Below are 8824 nucleotides of genomic sequence, written 5' to 3' on the forward strand. Positions count from 1 at the left end.
GGAACTGAGCATCATTTTGCCTCAAAAACAGATTGCCTTTTGTCACTACACTCTGAAAGACAAACACGAGAAGCTAATCTGTCAAGGTGCAAAAACAAAGTATTTTCAGTCAGAGTAAAAGACAGCAAGCAGGAGGAAGATGAAAATATAAAACACGTAAAAAGGAGGTTGATGCAAGCTAAATCCACTCGATACAAAATAATTTTGAATCAGTGCCACTGTTTATTCAAGCTGTTATGGTGAAGGAACTGGGATTCGAGGTCTTGTAGCTTGGCAGGCGGGAATGGTGAAGCCACCTGGGAAGTGTGGTGATACTCCAGAGATTCTCCAGTTTTTCTGCCAGAGAGATGACACTTATATATTAAAATATTCATTTTTCTTAATGTGGCGGCTCGGTGGGGCGCTGGGTAGCACGTCCGCCTCACAGTTAGGAGGGTGCGGGTTCGATTCCACCTCCGGCCCTCCCTGTGTGGAGTTTGCATGTTCTCCCCGGGCCCGCGTGGGTTTTCTCCGGGCACTCTGGTTTCCTCCCACGTCCCAAAAACATGTTTGATAGGCCGATTGAAGACTCCAAATTGTCCCTAGGTGTGAGTGCGGGTGCAGATGGTTGTTTGTCTCTGTGTGCCCTGCGATTGGCTGGCAACCGGTTCAGGGTGTCCCCCGATGACGGCTGGGATAGGCTCCAGCGACCCCCGTGGGGACAAAGCGGTTCGGAAGATGGATGGATGGATGGATTTTTTTTAATGTCTAAGTTTAATCGAGCAAGACATTGGCATTTGTTGAGCCTCTGTGTTTTATAATGATCAATTTACATACGAAAATTAAAGCATTTTGGACATGGGTACAAAAATAGACAACCAGGTGTCTTTAAGAGTGTGTCGGTGGAATATAGTTACTACATGCTCAACTCAAATCCATAAATTGCAAGCTATAGCTCAGGTTTTTGATGTATACTTAAAGAAAAATAAAATAACAATCATAAACAAATACCTTCAACATTGCTTTTAGTCAACAAGCTTCAATGCCAAGTCTCGGTTGACTCATCTTGTGATCAAAATATTGCATGCGTGTGACGAGCAGTACAACTCCTGCCATGCCTTCACAATGGGGGCTTGGCTACTGGAGTAACAACATTGCAAAAAATATCCAATGTGTGTTGTATACACAAGTCCTCTGTGATTGCATTCACTAGAGAACAAACAAACCCGTCATGCAGAGATGCACACGCATCCACATCACACGCAGCTCTTCTGAGACACAATTACACGGAAATAAACGAATTAAATAGTCCCCAATGTAAATATGAATGCGATGCATGCTCCATTAGTGCCGTCATGGAGTCTCAGTTGATTTTTGAACCCTGCCAGTTGTGCTTGTTTGTTTGTTTGTTTGTTCGTTTGTTTGTGGTAGTGACGAAAGTCAGCCCTATGTGGTTACCAAGGTCCAGACCTCTAATTTTTCATGGACAGACTTGTATTTGCAGTATGTAGGTGATTGGACACATTGATGTTTACATTATGTGTGTATCTAAATCAGGGGTTTTCAACAGTTTTTTCCAAGGGACCAAGAAGCAACTCGGAGACCACTGCTTTGGTGGAATATGATATTATTTAGCACTGAAGGAGGCTAGACCTATACAGGCTATTTATTTGCACCGACCAACGGCTGACAATCCCTGATATATATGATTGAAAATTTATACCATAGCTGGTATTAAATGGTGTTATAGAGGAGAAAAACGACCAAATGAGGACAAACACGACTCAGTCTTTATCCTCCTAATCTGACCCTCCAACAAGACGCACACACAGATACTGATCATGTGATGAAAAACTTTCGATCAGGAGAGTTTCCAGACCTTATGTGACGAATCTTGTTATCCCACATGCTCGCAATGTCCAATTGTACGGTCATGAAAACAAAAAACCTTGATGAGGCATTGCGTCAAACCTGGTTCTGGTCTTTTTGCATACGCCCATACATTCTTGCCTATAGACATGTACGGTGAATGAGTGTTCAGACATGTACTGCAAGTGAATGAACAAGACATGCATGCAACAGTCCTGTGATTTGCTCATTCTGGTCCACAGGAACCACATTTTGTACAAAAGTAACGCTTCTGCTCATCACTTTGTGTTGATAGCTCCAACACTCAAAGCAAGCAGGAGAATTACACTCTGGATCAATATGGTGTTTGACTACTAGTCTCTCCTGGGCAATAATGCTGGATGTAAAGTGCATTGTCAAATTGATCGTTAATGTTGAGTGCTGTAACGTGGCAGGAGTGGAAAGAAAAAATTATACCCGCAGAGATAATGTGAGAGAAAGTAAAGAAAGAGTAGCTCAAGGAATTTCTAAGCATAAGAGCGTATGAAAGACTGAGAGGATGGTTCATGGCTAGCGAGGCGTTCAAATGAGAATCAAATTTAAAAATCGATGAGCCAATCAGAGTGACGGACTGGATGTGCCATTAAATTAACAGCCAGATGTTTTAAAAAAAAATGGTAAAAAAATAAAATAAAATTCATCAGCAGTCTTTATACACACATATTTGCCCTTAAAGAACAATCTTTCCAGTAATTTAGAGAAAGCCTATTGACCATAAATTACCCCAGTTGTAGCTTGTCAGTCTGATTCTCAACTGAAACAGTATGTGTTATCGGGAGAAGCCTGTAGAGAATTAGAAAGTTACCAACCATGAAAACAAACTGACAGCCTTCAACAATGTATGCTTAATTCTGGGTACAATTATTCCACGCTGAGTTTTTATTTCTCTTTAGGCTTTGTTACTTGCTTGCTCAAAGTAAAACTCCAGCAGCTTAACATTCTGAGATCGAATGAGCACAAACATTACAACTATCTGATGTACTGTAGGAGTTTTTGTACATTAGTAGTGCAGGTTTTATTTACCCATGCCTGCATGATCGTGCATGCGGCATTGTAAAAGCAAAAAAAACAAACCCTCATACACACACTGATTCCAAAGAGCCTTACCTTTTTGCTTTCAGCATCACAAAGTGCACTTAGTGGCCTCTGTCATTTTCTAGCCCTGTCCTCGGCTCTGCAAGGGTTTTATTATGATGAGCAATAGTCCTTCTCGCTCTCATGCCCATTCTACAGTCGGTGGTCTTTCATCTTCAATATGCTTCCCCACCTCCTACCTTATCGCCATCCTTGCTTTTTCAGCTGCGGCACTGAGGACAAGAAAGAAACATTGATGTGTGCGTACAAATTGCATACAGGTGTTGCCTTATAATATAAAATACTGTATTCAAAGCCACAAAAGGTACACATTTCACAATACGCTCAAAAAACGCTTCTTGGATGTTTTTCAAGGGTGAACAATTGAGATGTGTGTGCGCCTTTCACCAAAAATGTCTTACAGTATACAACAGGAGCAGAGGCCACCCTGTAACTGCATTACCTCATTGATAATTCTTCCAATCATAATGACCTGTTGGGTATAACTGCAAAATGTGAGGTTGTATGTAAACAAATGCTCATATAACATTTCTGCAGGATTTTTTTTCTTGTTATAGTGTTGAAGCAGAAAAAAAAAAATGTTTTTCCCCACCAGCAATCACTTGCATACGTTATAAAAAAAAAGAAAAACAGATTTAGCGAGTTAGCTCAAAATCTTGGAGGAACTCAAACATCCCTTTCCCCCTGCTCCAGTTGCCTTGAGTGTGATTCTCAGAAAAGAATCGTTTTTTAATTGTTTATGTAATCACTGACATGGTTGAGGAGGCATGAAAATGTCAATATTTAAAGGTGGTAAACAACAACAGTAAATGTCTGACACATTAATTGTTTAATTGCTTTCAACCACACATTAACATAAGCAATTCCTTCGAAGGATAATGCGAGCATTGCAGAAAATTGGCCTGGAGGGCTTTGGGGAATTACAAAAGCAGATTGCGTGATGTGCTGGAAGACTAAGCTAGTGGAACCGACATTTGAAGCTTTTTCCCCTACCTAATTATGATCCGTCTGTGTACTTTTTAGTGTCTTTCCTTCAGAAGTGTTCCAAAAGCTCATTCGGAAGAGAGTTGTCATGCGGAAAATAAGCTTCACTGTTTGATTGTTTTTCATTTATTATAATTATCTTTTTCCTTGTGATGGAGACGTTTTGGGAACATGACATAATTTTGAGTTTTTTTCTTGAAGTGCTATTCAGTACTTTTTTCAACAGCACAAGTTGGTCATAGAAGGTTTCAACCTCCATAACAGGAACACCTCAAATGACTCCTGATGCCAATTTGGGATCTGAATATGATTAAAAAATGTATTTGCTTTGTATTTGTAATTGCTTTTGCTCGTGTTTGCAAATTACTTCCCTTTGGAAGCTGCCATATAAAGAAATACAACATATTGCCGAAACTCATGACTCAAGCTTTTCCTCCCTGCTGCAAATGTGAACACAGCCTCACTCAAGCATTCAAGCGCACGACAATGATAAAGTTTGGTAACAAAAAAAATGTCCTGATCTTTGCACAATACAAATTATTACCAATTTTATTTTGAAGTAACTGATGGTAGGCAGAACAGTGTAACAGTGTTAGCATGTCCACCTCACAATACAGAGGTGCGGATTTGACTCTGGCTCCGGCCTTCCTATGCGGAGTTTGGATAGTCTCCCCATGTGGTTTCCTCCCACATTCCAAAAACTTGCATGTTAGGCCAATTGACCACTCTGATTTGTCCATAGGTGTGATTTTGAGTGTGAATGATTGTTCGTCTATTTGTGCCCTGCCTACCGCCCGAAGACTGCTGGGATAGGCTCCGGTGTGCCCGCGACACTCGCGAGGAGAAGGTTCAGATAATGGTAACTGATGATGTAGATTCACTTGCCTGACTTCCGGGCTGTTGGCATTGGTTCAATAGTGTGAGTGTGAATGGCTGGTTATCACCATACATAAGTGTCCTGTAATTGACGACTGACCAGTCTTGGGGTAGATGTAGTTTCTCTTTGTCCATAGTCAGCTCGAAGACACTCCATCTGATAGCCTGACTATGTTCTGAAATGCAAACATATAATATTCAGTAATGTCATTCATGTGGCCTTGTGCTCACATTTTTTGCAGTGTTTCACATTTTGACAGCCCACAATGTTTTTTTTTTTTTTTTTTTCAGAGTGCCACTGGTGCTATATATTTTTCTAACTCTTGCCCTCATATGATTATTTAAACTTTCTTTTCGTGAGTTTGCGGTCAAAGAAAGAGGAGATGGGTAAAGCGGAAGTTATCAATTCAAAAAGGCAGAGACCTCAACCACCTCAATTATTAGAGAATTTGTTTGGGTGCCTCAATATTTATACAGTGGCAAATTCAAATTTAATTATGCATGAATTTGATGCATAAATTACAGATGAGGCATGGCGAAGAAAAACCCAGATGAAAATGGAAATCAAGCTATCAAAGGACCGCGTCAAAATCCGTCGCTGTGTGCACGAGATGAGAAAATAAATGTTTATTTTCGGGTCACTGGGGATGTTAATTACAATAGTGTTTTTTTTTTTTGCCTGTATTTTATCTTCCCCCCCACTGTGCATGTTGGGCTGTGCGCAGAGCCGAGATATTGCCACCACAAGGCCAGATCCCATTTATTATAAATGACAGCTTGTCACCTTAAAGGACATTTTCAATGACAGGTTTCCTGTAACTCTGAAGATCAAATACCATGACCTAAAGCCGACTGACTATAGGAAGTAATTGCATCAATTATTGTGTACGATACACTATACTGTGATTGTGTACATATTTTACTGTCATTTCATTGAACATTTTTGTGGCAAGTAAAAATTGCCTAGAAATCTTTTTTCGCAATGCCATCACATATAGAAGGCCAGCAAAAAGAACACAGACCTTTGCCAAGGCTTAACTGTTAAAAACATTTCAACAGCCAGTGAAAACAATTTCATAGGGCTTTGTATTTGCCCTTTTATTTTTCAGTGAGTAGATTACAATTTGGTTATTGGTGGACAGAGATGGCCAATATGATTCTGGGGTCACATGGTCTCATATTTTCAAAGTCAGTTTCTGATTTTAGCTTGTCTGAACTTGAAAAGGCTGAGAAGTTTGCTTGAGGATGTATTATTAACGCAATGCCAATTGTTTTATTAATCTCTGTCTGTCTGTCTGTCTGTCTGTCTGTCTGTCTGTCTGTCTGTCTGTCTGTCTGTCTTTCTCTGTCTGTCTGTCTCTATCTCACTCACTCACTCACTCACTCACTCACTCACTCACTCACTCACTCACTCACTCACTCACTCACTCACTCACTCACTCACTCACTCACACCCTTGCTGCTGCGTCATGCTCTGAAAATGGTCAAACTAAAAATCATGCTAGTACTGCAAAGTATTGTATTTGTGACATATCTGCGACCCACCTCACCTTTGGATTATTACTATATCAATGGTCAAACACCAATGTTAGCTACAAGCACTGATCTGAAATTGTGATTGTCACATGCTCACACATCTAAGTCCATGACAATAATATTGAGAGTTTTACAGGAGGTGTTGGGGTTACAATGGCAATGACAGACAATGTCTCATGGTTACGAGTGGCTGAACACTGAACTACATAGTTTGTGCAGCGATGTAAGAATAAGTCATCACACAGCACTAGACCGCACCCTCAATTACTTCCTTACTGTTTGCCAGTGGGCCGGTCAGTAAATTTTGCCGGTCCCTCATTTATCAATCCCCAGTGCCCGGCCAGCCAGTCCATGATCATTAGTTCATTATTTCAGGCCGTGTGTAGATTGTGGTGTGTTCCAACTAACCTATAAATTTGAGGTTACTTTGTAATTTTCTACAAAGACACACACACAATTTCTGGTATTTCTTTAACAATCGTTTCTATCACAATAATTAACCTACGTACCTTTGTATGACTTTGTAAGAACTGTTAAAACGCTGAAAGGATTCGACCCTGGAGTTGCTTCCAAATTGAACAAAAAAGGTCAACTGGTGTCCCGAAATAAGATTGCAATTTATCAAAGAACATCCAGGGTGGCCATGTTCCATTTTAAGCTGATGAAATGACACCCAGGAAAGGAATTACACACATTTCCAGATGCTATCATGGCCAAAAACTGCCTGGATGCATTGTGACCGATCACAGCTCTAAATGGGTGCTTTATTTCAATTTCCACCAGGAGCTCTGATTGTAGCTATAACCTCTCTATGAGCATCCGAGGAGAACATTTTCTGTATGTTTGTCAGCTCTCTAGTGTGCACTTACACTGACAAACTGCTCACAGCAGCATTTTCACCGGAAATGTCTGTAGCCAGCGCCATTTTTTTTAAAGCTCCTGCTATTACTTTTGTCCTAGGCTTTTAAAGACTTTTCACCAAACCACCGGCTTCCCTGAAGACGATGGAGTGTTTGTGTTTGCCGTGTGTTCAGCAGGACTATTACCATGATTCACAACAGGGGGCCGATGATCAAATCTATGCTGCAGCATGCTTGGTGGTGGTGGTGGTGTGAGGTTTCTGTTCAGCTAGCCTGAAAAGAACCGCAAAGCTTGCAGTCTAGCTTCTTACATATTAAGGCCCACATGTCTGAGAATGATTGTAAGAAAGAACATGACATGGTTGGGTAACCTCGCATGTCAGGGAAAAAATGATTTATTGGAGTGCCTAGGATGTCAGTTGGCCTTCTTAACCAATGCAGGCATCCACAGCCCCTCCAGGGTACAAACGTTTCAATGGAGCGGTCCTCCAACAGCAGCCGAAGTCAATTAATGTGGAGCACATCGTGCCTGCAGATTCACCATCTGCTTCATATCTGCTGCTCTGTTGAGAGCATTAAGTAGGCTGATTATAGACATTATCTGTGAGTGCCATTCTTTTTGACAACAGATGGGAATTGTCCTGCAGTGCTGGTGGATAAATAGTCTGGTCCATATATTTAGCGCTACAAACATTAACTTTATTTTATTTTAACCTGTGCAAAATGCCAGAAGAAATCACAGCAGTTATAGCCCCCACCCGAGGGCAGAATGAACTTAAAAATGACCAGATGAGCACGAAACTGACCCATGACTTGCAGATTGCAGAGGCTCTTCTGAGATCCAATGTTGTTGGAATATCGCAGACAAGCACAGGTTCTGTGAGAGGCACAATTGCGCCACTGTGGGAGTGGTCACGGCCGAATGTAACCATGGCTAATCAAAGTGGCTCCTTCCAATCTCTACCCCATCCCTGATTATTTGTGTACCAACAAGACTTAACAATAAACAAGAAAAAATAGACTCAAACATTAAATTATTCTGGATGAATAATTAGTTTTAGTTAACACAAGAACTTATTTGTATTTCAGTAACTATTGCCCCATGCCTGATAGAAGAAATGTTATAGCTATATACCAAGCTAGAAACCTTCTTATACTTATTTTTAATGTGTACAGAATACTGTTGGAGGATAAACTTTACTTTTAAAAGAACCCATCAGAGCGTGATAGAGAGGCTTTTGATCACTAGGTTGCTGTTATTATAATTGGTAACTACAAAGGAGACAAATCTAATTCATTCATATCCACTCACAGAGGGGAGAAAACAACCAGTGTATGTATGTCGTATATCACCATACTTTCCATTGGTTAATATTGATTCAACCTCCGATCTCTGTCTAGGCATCGTGGGCTAATTAGGCCTTCAAAATTTAGCACAAGTATCCAACAATTAACTCCAACACTGTGACCTTATAGCATTTGGTTTTCAGTGTGCTTCTCTGTTTGGAATTGACTAAATGCCACACGGATATTGATTGCCTTCAACCATTAGCATGCCCCTGATTCCCATCTCATAAAGCTAGTTA

At 40.6% G+C, this 8824-nt stretch overlaps 1 long non-coding RNA gene across 1 annotated transcript; it reads right to left on the reverse strand.

The window, feature by feature from the left end:
• Nucleotides 1–3004: 3004 nt before the first annotated feature.
• Nucleotides 3005–6910, reverse strand: LOC119117969. The gene is made up of 4 exons (XR_005096632.1): nucleotides 6888–6910; nucleotides 4943–5018; nucleotides 3384–3454; nucleotides 3005–3194 (listed from the first exon to the last, which is right to left on the reverse strand). It is a non-coding gene; the product is annotated as an uncharacterized LOC119117969 (long non-coding RNA).
• Nucleotides 6911–8824: the final 1914 nt, after the last annotated feature.

The sequence above is a fragment of the Syngnathus acus genome, chromosome 2, assembly GCF_901709675.1.
Source record: "Syngnathus acus chromosome 2, fSynAcu1.2, whole genome shotgun sequence".
Classification (NCBI taxonomy): domain Eukaryota; kingdom Metazoa; phylum Chordata; class Actinopteri; order Syngnathiformes; family Syngnathidae; genus Syngnathus; species Syngnathus acus.